Here is a 10,158-nt window from a genome sequence, read left to right as displayed (position 1 = left end):
AGGGCCGCATTTAAGAAAGTACGTGCGTATATAAGGGTAAAATCCCGTGTACGTTTTGCATGAAACCATGTCTCTAACATATACTGTGCAACAAGCGGGATTTCAATGCAACGTTGACCAAACCAAGCCCCAAAACACCAGGGTTCGCGCAGGCGCAGTACGTTCCGGGTGAACGTGCTCATGACACCAAATAACACGTGTGAACTTCTGACTTCTCATCAGTCACGTATAATCAACCACATGCTGTTTACTTACATTTCGTGGCGCAACTGTCTCTATTCCACCAACTTCAACCAAATCGAAAAATCCATCCCACTGTTCAAATACAAACATTAAGACCAACGTTACTTGGGGATCTTTGGGGTGAGGAATGGGATCGTGTTACCAACAGCCGGGGTGTTTGGATCAGCATAACACAATCAACCGCCTTCCACCAACACATACCACTATAATACACTACTCAAACAACCATCAAACGTTCAATATATAAAAAATGAGAGCCAAAGAATTTTTCCCAACCTAACGTTACATATGACCCTACTCACATAATCAATGTAACCTCAAACATATTTCATTGTCTTATGAAGACCTACCCATATACGAAACATCAAGGCGTTCTCTAGTTATATTTTAAATAGACACGGCGGACATCTCCCGGACATACAAACAGCAGTCACTACAAAATCTACGTTTCATGGAGGTTAAAAATACATAGGTCTACTAAAACTGCATGACATCAGTTACTTCATATCACCCTGTTACCGGATTCGGTATTAGTTCACTTTTCACAGCTAGCTGTGTTAGCTTGTCTAACATGTGTTATGTTTAACGGTAAGGACAGGTACATGTGTCTTCTTGTGCGAGTGTGTGTTTATGTGTGAATAAAACTCGTAAATCAATATGAGCTACTTTTGTGTGAACAACTGGTCTGATTAGTTAGAAACTTATATGCCAAAAAACTTAAGTTATAAGTGAAACCTTCCCCTATAGAGTATTCATGTTGTTGGAACGAAGCCATCGCCTGGCAATGTTCACTTTAACTGCAATATTTCTTGTAAGGCGTAGTCGTTTAGAAAAAAAATTACTTATGTGCACGCTCAGTGTTTAAGAAACGTGGTTTGGCCAGAGGTCATACATTTCAAGGAAAGGTACAGGGTGGATCACGCCGTGCACAGCACAATGCTTTGCAACCAAATGCCCATTGCAGCCTATTTCGAACTTTTGCAGTTGTAGTAAACATTGCTAGGCGACGCTTTTGATCCATGAAATGAAGGATTGAAGGAGCCGTCTTTGTAAGCAGATAACTGAAAGTCTAGTATGGATTGCCAGGCGAATAAATCTGAATATATGCATAAAGGTCCTACTGCAGAAGACCTGCGTCTGATAAATGTCATTTATTGGTAAGGAGGTTCTTACCTTCATACAAGGGCTCAGTCATCCGATCCGGAATGCGACCTGTCCTTGGTGCTGAACAATATTTGTATTTACACAAAAATCCATACTCACTGCCATGTATAAAACATGATCAGATAAACATTTTACCTATCGTCAATTTGGTATAGATATACATTTTAAGTGTTGTATGCACTAAACCACGGCAGGTAAACCTTATAGTTGACATAGTCCACAGACTCCAAATACAATGCGGACGGGTGAAAAATACAAGGTCAGCAAAGTAAATTTAAAGCAAGATACCTACATATTCAAATTTGAGCATGTGGGATTGATTGAAGGGTTAAAACACGCCATCGCAACCAACAAGTCTTTTATTCCTATGTTCAATAAATCATCAATTTATAATTAATTTATTTCTTACGTTCCCAGTTCATTCAGTATATCAAATTTAAACTAGCGATCTGACGTTGCTGGCAATGAAAAGTCGCAATTTCGAATTATGTTCTTTTAGATATGACAAATATTGCAAATAAAGGCAACGCAATATGGGGGAAGGAGCGCAAGGACTTGGTATAATGTTCAGGCTAGTGTCGTAGTCATGGTGAGAAACTAAGACTGACATGGGCTTCTTTTTTCATCTGATAAGACGCAGCTGCCGCGAAATGCAGATGTTGATTACATAAGAACTACATGGAAACCCAGAGTATACCTGACTTTATTGTGAAACTGTCACGTCATTGTCGGTAAATCCCACAACAGGGGAATCCCATGGCAGGTTTGCAACTCCACTCACACAGCCCCCACCCGAGCCCGAGACAGCTAATACCTTCTCGCGTTGCTGTATGTAAATGAGATGAACTCAGTACGTCAGAACACCAGACCTAACAAAAGGAGGTTAGCATAACTACATCACTGCCTTTGAATAACGACCTTGTTGCGTGACAAGGAAACAAAAGGTTCTTTTGAGCTCCAACATTAGACAAAGCAAGGTGGTGTCCAATACGGTGGACTATTGTCAGGGAAGACGCAAACACTATTTGTTTTGGGGGAGCAAATGAGATACTTTCATGACTAGACTTGCAATAACAGGTGATTTCTTTGTCTGGGCTGAGCACTTTGTACATTTTGTGCAGGTAGAAAGGTAACCTGATATGTTTACGACTTACAAGCATTTGCAAAGCTATCTTTTTAGTGCGCTTCAACTTTAACCTCTGAATTAAGAATGACGTAATGTTCGGAATAATGTGACACCTTTTGTATTCACGTCACGCCTATGAAACTAAGAGGGACACCAGTACCCGTGGCTATAAGGAGATCTTCCTTTAAGACAGCACGACTTCACCATGTTGAGGGTCTGTGAGAAACTAGGTGAGGCGGACGCGAAGGGCAGGAGGTACGGACTAGCCCGTGCGGAGACAGGCTACCTCCGTGCCCTGGTGGACGCCGTGGCTGACAAGGACAGGTTAGCAGAAGTAGAGCTGCTTAAAAGTCTAGGCGACGTGAACTTAGAAAAGGGAATACTCGACAAGGATGTGCGGAAGTTTAGCATTGCCTTGGCGTTTTACGTGGTTGCTATGGTCCGGTGTCGCCATCGGGATCAGGGAGAAGGTATAGAACACCGGTACGAGTACGCAGAGAGACTATTACAAGGAGTGACGTCAAAGGGGTCACAGGAAAAGGAACAACAAACTGAAGACAAGGAGTCGACTACACCTGCAAATGTGGCCGAAAAGTTTCAAAACCTGGACAAGAAACGGGCTGCCTGTTATAAAAAAGACTCTGTGCTGGTTGGATACGCACAGATAATGGTAGAGGGAATAGTAAACGACAACAACACGTTAGAAACAGAAGCGATCAAAAGCCTCGGTGACGTGTACCTGAAAAGAGGAACAGAAACTGGAGACACTAAAGACTTGACCAGAGCTACTGCTCTGTACAACACGGCACTGGCGCGGTGTAACAACGTTCAGGGAACAGTTGCCATTGTCCATCGCTTACTGTACACAGCAAAAATCAGGCAGGACATCATCACAAAAAACATAAAAGTGAAGTCAGCTGGAAAACAACGACAACAAAACGTCAGAGGACGGAAGGACCACTTCTCTTCATTCTCAGCTGCCTCAAGTGACGTCATTATTGACGGAATGCGCCGTCTACACGGGTAGGTACAGAGGCTGTTGCTTCTTTGTTATTAATTTCGACTATTCTTTAAGATATATAAATGTGTTGGAATGATAAAATGATGCATTTTGTTATTCCTCTTCAGTGCCCCACAGAAAGCGGAACTGCAGAAAGCGGAAAAGCCGAGAGTTGACGATGACAAGTTAGTACCACCGATTTCTTAAGTTTAGTTTTCCACAAATATTGGAAATGATAGTGACTCTTACATGTGAATTATCTGCATAGTAGTGTAATGAAAAACTGGGAAGTTGAACCTAGCCTGGATGCTAATTACCAATGCAAATGATATGCCCAGACAACTCAATAACCTGTGGGTGGATTTTTATGATATTCAGTATGTGGTCAGTTTTAGGGAAAAGCGTAGTACATGTTTTATTATGGACCTCCTGGTGGCCTACTGGTATGTGGGATGTCTTGTGCCCCACTTGCAGCCGGGTAACATTTGAGATTTTGAAAGGGAATGACTCATGACCTTTGGTAGTTACGTAATGATTGACATGATGTGAGAGAATAGGTATCTAATTTGCATAATAAATTAGCAAATTGTATACATCTGGCTCTGTTCCATCAGAGGATATTAAAAGACGTGGCAGATTTAGCTCAGGAAGAGAGGAACAAACTATTAGATGGATATTAGATATGCTAGTAGATATTTTATTTCAAAACATATAATAATGATAAAGCATTTCGTAATAGTTTTAATTATGACATCTTTACAGTACATACCAAGAACACCTACAGGATGGCTCCAGAGCCCTGCAGACTGGAGACCTGGACAAAGCAGAACAAAGCTTTGCAAGCGCGCTCAAGTCTGTTCATGTCCAAGGTGAGACTAAGTATGCATTTAGTTATATAACGTTATACCTACTTTTAAATGGTGAACGATCCTTCTTTGCGAAACTATGTTCACTACAAACCTGTGTTATCTATATAAACTTTAATTGTTATCGCCATAAAATCCTTTCATATAAGGCAAATAAAAACACTGATGACTACGACTTTTGTGTAGTTTAACCACGAAAGTTTAAACCCTATTCAGACCAGGCTTTTTTGGTCATCCCTGGACCGGGAGGGTGCTTTTGAAGCCCTCCACTTCTAAGTCCTAATAACTCTTGAACGACGTGTCTTGTGGCCACCAATTTTATAGGAAATAATATTGACATAATATCTGACAAGTATATGACGTTTGACGATACGATGACGTTATATGACGTAATTATGACGTCAACAATTTGATTTTATTTCCCGGACCCATGAAAAAAGGGTATTCTCAGAAAACTTCAAGTTTTGCTCCAAAAATGTAACAGCAAGTGCAGATAGATGGATAATGTTTGTTACGACCTGTGTTGCCAATAGCAACATCAATGACGTCAAAATAACGTCATGAAATGACGTCATGAACATCTAAGATACCGGTTGGGCTCCGACATATTATATCCACCACCTTGAATTTTAAAAAATCCTTTTTTGCAACAAATAATCACAAAAGTCACTGGAAATAGACTAAATACATTCATTTAGATGGTTTTTGATAAAAAAATACCAGGTAGTTACAAATTTTAAGGGATAATTAGCTTGTTATTCTTGATCTGGCCATACGGTCCGCCATCTTGGATTTTGGGCTGATGACGTCATCAAATTGGCATAATTTATGCATATATAATTATGAAAGATATGCTAAATAATATAAGATTTTATTTAGAGTCGATTCCACGTCACTGTGTGGATGTTTGTTGCCATTGTTTAGAATTGATTTTGAAGTTTTGTAATTATACGTCTAGGACATTTGATACTTCAGAAATATTTCTAACACTATTTTAACTTTATAAATATTCCCCCAGTCCTGTAAAACTTTGGAAATATTTATGATGTGGAACTGGATACTCCTAATGGTTTCTAAATAATGATAACAGCATTCTACCATTATTTACCATTTTCTACCATTTTTTGTAACATTTTGTAAATGGGTCAGTGGGCTAGGAAGATAGCAATGTATGCAAAGTATGGTTGGGTGCGATGCAACAATGGCCCACCACAAACGATCTATTAGGGCCCAGCAATGAAATCAAAAAATATACAAGGGTAACAAGAAGGCTTACTTTTATGGGAGCAATAAACTAATTTGACCATTTGGCAAAGTTTACAAATATTTGTAAATATTTGTAAATGTGAAAGTATCACACAGAGGTTTCACAATTATTTTAAATAAAGATATTTTTGCAAAGTTATTTTCAAAATGTTTCTAAAATATTCAAAGCAATTCAAATAGATCAGTATTTTGTTAGTCATCTTTTTTAAATAATTCAATTATTGTGGTTTAGATGGTCTTTTATTCAAAATAATTCAGACTTATTACAAATTTCACCTAAAAACCCTCATGGTGACTTGGAATGGACTCTATGTAACAAAATAGCAGAAATATAGGAAATAAATGTGAAAAATACATTGTTAGAACCAAAAATAGTGATTTTTGGCAAAACTGCATGTCAACAAACGGTTGCCATGGCAACACGAAAAAATGAAAAATTTGTCAAACTTCGTAAAATTCAAATTTGGTGTCTCTAGCGTAAGCCGTTCTGGCGTTATACGAAATCAAAGTTGGCGCGGCCCTCAAAAGCCCCCCCCCCCCCGGTCTGAATAGGGTTAAGTCGTTGGTTAACAAAATGCCAATGCAAATATAAAATCATCAAGAAGATTAGGTAAATACAAAATTACGACTAATGATTTTCAACTTACAGGTCACCATAGGAAGGAGGCAGAGCCCCTATCCATGTTGGGCAAGGTCTATCTGAAGAGAGGAATCCAGTCAAAGGACGGAGGTGATTTCACCAAGGCTGCAGCACTCTGTAATGCGGCACTGGTGAGATCGCGTAGAGAAGATATAGAGGAAGCAATCAAGGACATAACTCAAGCATTTGTTAAGCAAGTCCTAAAGATCGAACAGACGGTAGACAGTGATGATACAGATAAGCACAAATTGATGCTGAAGGCCGATAGGGACTATGTAGAAAAAGAGATTAAAAGAATTGAACCAGAAGTAGACCCTTATAGCCTTGATGACGAGGACCCAAAGATAAAAGAGGTGGAGATGAAGAGGGTGAAAGCAATCAAAGTATTGTGTCAGACAATTGTTCATCACCGCAAAGTGTTCATAGCTGGCCTTGTAGATGAATGTATGGAGATAATGGGCCCCCCTCCCTGTAAGTACGCCATGATAGGCCTGGGTTCACAAGCCACAGGGTTGGTAACTCCATACTCTGATCTGGAGTTTGCCATTTTGGTAGAGGAGGAAACCGAGCCTAATGTGAGCTATTTCCGCAACCTCACTCATTATCTGCATCTCAAGGTGATAAATATGGGAGAAACCATTCTCCCGGCCATGGGGATTAAGTCGCTTAATGATTTCTATTCCGGCAACCCACTAGACAGCTGGTTTTATGACTCAGTAACACCGCGCGGTTTTGCGTTCGATGGAGCCATGCCACAAGCATGTAAGACTCCACTGGGCAGGGGTAAAAGCAGCACAGGAACAAGCGAACTCATCCGCACACCAAGTAATATGACCAACTTTCTAAAAGACGACCTTACTGTCTATTTAAAGAAAGGCTACCATCTCGCTAGCATACTGGGAAATACGTCTTTTATCACAGGAGAACAGGGCTTGGTACATGAGTACAGGTCGTTATGGACTCAGCATTTTGAAGACAATAACAGCAGAGTTCCGCTGGTAATGGCAATTAGTTTATTGGGTGATAATGTATCAACTTTTCAAACCAAGGCTCTCACTGACAAAATGCGGAATGTTAAGAAAGAAATATATCGTTTTTCAAGCCTTGCTGTATCCTTTTTGGCGCTACTTCATAACATACAACTGACCACAGTCTGGGAGACTATTCAGGACCTGAGAAACAGTGGAGTCTTCAATAATGAAAACGCACACCACTTAATGGTGCTGGTCAGTATCTCAGCAGAACTGAGGCTGCGGACATACATGAACAATCGTGGTCAAGTGGAAAACATGTCAGTCTTATGGTCAATGTCCACCGATACGGGCATTGAGGAGAAATTACGGAAAGTGTTTTACATCTCAAATCCAAAACAGCTCATGAGATATTATTATACAGAAAGACCCCTGAAGCACTTTATTTCACAGCTGACCAATTCTCAGGCGGTGAAAGAACCACCAATCTTCTTTGACAATTCTTCAAAGTTGAAAGCAGAGGTATATAAAAGTCTGTGCGATTTCGAAAATCTTAAGACATGCTCAGAACAAACGCTACATAACTGTTTATCGAAATATGGTGAAAAGACTGCAAACCGTGATGTAGCAGCCTCACTTGATAACTTGGCTTTCGCGTTGAGGAGCCTTGGGGATCACAGAAAGGCTGTTAGCTACTATGCACAGTCACTACAGATGAAACAAAGTATCTTCGGAGAGGACACCGCACATCCCGATATCGCCAACTCACTTAACAACTTGGGTTGCGCCTGGAACGCCCTTGGTGATCACAAAAAGGCGGTCAGCTATTATCAACATTCACTACAGATGATGCTGAGTATCTATGGTAAGGAAACCGCACATCCCGATATCGCCGAGTTACTTAACAACTTGGGTGGAGCCTGGAGGACCCTTGGTGATCACAAAAAGGCGATCAGCTATTATGAACAGGCACTGCAGATGAAATGGAGTATCTACGGAGAGGGTACTGTACATCCTGACATCGCTGGCTCACTTAACAACTTGGGTAATGCTTGGGGTAACCTTGGGGATCATAGAAAGGCGGGAAGCTATTATGAAAAGTCATTACAGATGAGGCGGATTGTCTATGGTGAGGACACTGCACATCCTGAGATCGCCAGCTCACTTCATAACTTGGGTGGAGCCTGGAGTAACGTTGGGGATCACAGAAAGGCGGTCAGCTATTATGAATCGGCATTGCACATGACATGGCGGATCTATGGTGAGGACACTGCACATCCTGACATAGCCACCACACTTAACAAGTTGGGTGCAGCTTTGAGAAACCTCGGGGACCACAGACAAGCGGTCAGCTATTTAGAACAGTCACTACAGATGCATTGGAGTATCTATGGCAAGGACACTGCCCATCCTGACATCGCCAGCTCACTTAACAACTTGGGTAATGCATGGAGTGACCTTGAGGATTACAGAAAGGCGGTCAGCTATTATGAAAAGTCACTGCAGATGAAGCAGGTTATTTATGGTAAGGACATCGCACATCCTGACATCGCCAGCTCACTTAACAACATAGGAGGAGCCTGGAGTCTCATTGGCGATCACAGAAAGGCGATTACCTATTATGAACAGTCACTAAAAATGAACCAGAGTATCTATGATGAGGGTACTGCACATCCTAATATCGCCGCGTCACTTAACAACTTGGGTAACGCCTGGAGTTGCCTTGGGGTTCACAGAAAAGCAATCGACTATTATGAACAGGTGCTTCAGATAATGAGAATTGCTTATGGTGAATACACTGCGCATCCTTATATCGCCGCTTCACTGAACAACTTGGGTAAGGCCTGGGGCAACCTTGGGGATCACAGAAAGTCGGTCAGCTATTATGAACAGTCACTGCAGATGGAGCGGAGTATCTATGGGGAGGACACTGCACATCCTGACATTTTACAATCGCTTAACAATTTGTGCATAGCCTGGAGAGATCTCGGGGATTTCGGAAAGACAATTTACTATCTTCAACTGATGAAACAAATGAGACAGATTATAACTTCAGGTAAATGATAAGCAGTAAATCATCCCAAAAGAGGAGATTGGGTATAGCGTCAGCAACTTTTGCCTCACTAGACCGAGTCTGGCGATGTAAACAACTGTCCAGAACGACCAAGCTGAAGACTTACAACACCCTGGTCCTATCCGTCCTTCTATATGGGGCGGAGACGTGGACCCTAACAAAGTCTCTAGCACAAAAACTGTATGCTTTCGACACCCAATGCCTCAGAAGGTTAGAAGGCATACGTTGGCACGATTTCATCTCAAACGAATCGATCCGCTTTACAACAAAACAGGCGCCAATCAGTGCCAGAATTGCCAAACAACGGCTGACTTTCTTAGTTCATGCATTCAGAGCAACCCCCACACAAGAGGTGATTAAACTGATAACATCTGACCCTTATCCATCATAGAAGCGCCCTAGAGGCCGCCCTAGAGGGAGATGGGAATATCAGGTCTTCAACACACTCCAGGAGCTGGGGGTCCCCAGATCCGACTGGACTGTCTACACCTAGTGCAGAACAACGTGGCGAGAACTGTCCGAGCTGTCTGTAGCCGCCACGCATCAACTTCTGATGCATGCGAACGATTGATTGATTGAAACCATCCCACCCTTAGGAGCTGTAAATGACCTCCCCTATCAAGAGATGATCTTTAAAACATTTTCCTCAGATGTCAGATGAAAGGCCTTGAAAGGCCGTCACATAAGTGGTTAGCGTGCATAGTCCTGTAGTTGGTGGCTGTGTCGTTTACCCGACATGCATGTTACCGCAAAGAGTTGAAGTCATTTGGACGGGATGTCTTCCACTGCATGTTTGTTCCTTGTCGAA

Source organism: Branchiostoma floridae, chromosome 4 (assembly GCF_000003815.2).
Source record: "Branchiostoma floridae strain S238N-H82 chromosome 4, Bfl_VNyyK, whole genome shotgun sequence".
Taxonomy (NCBI): domain Eukaryota; kingdom Metazoa; phylum Chordata; class Leptocardii; order Amphioxiformes; family Branchiostomatidae; genus Branchiostoma; species Branchiostoma floridae.
Note: the sequence above shows the minus strand (reverse complement) of the source record.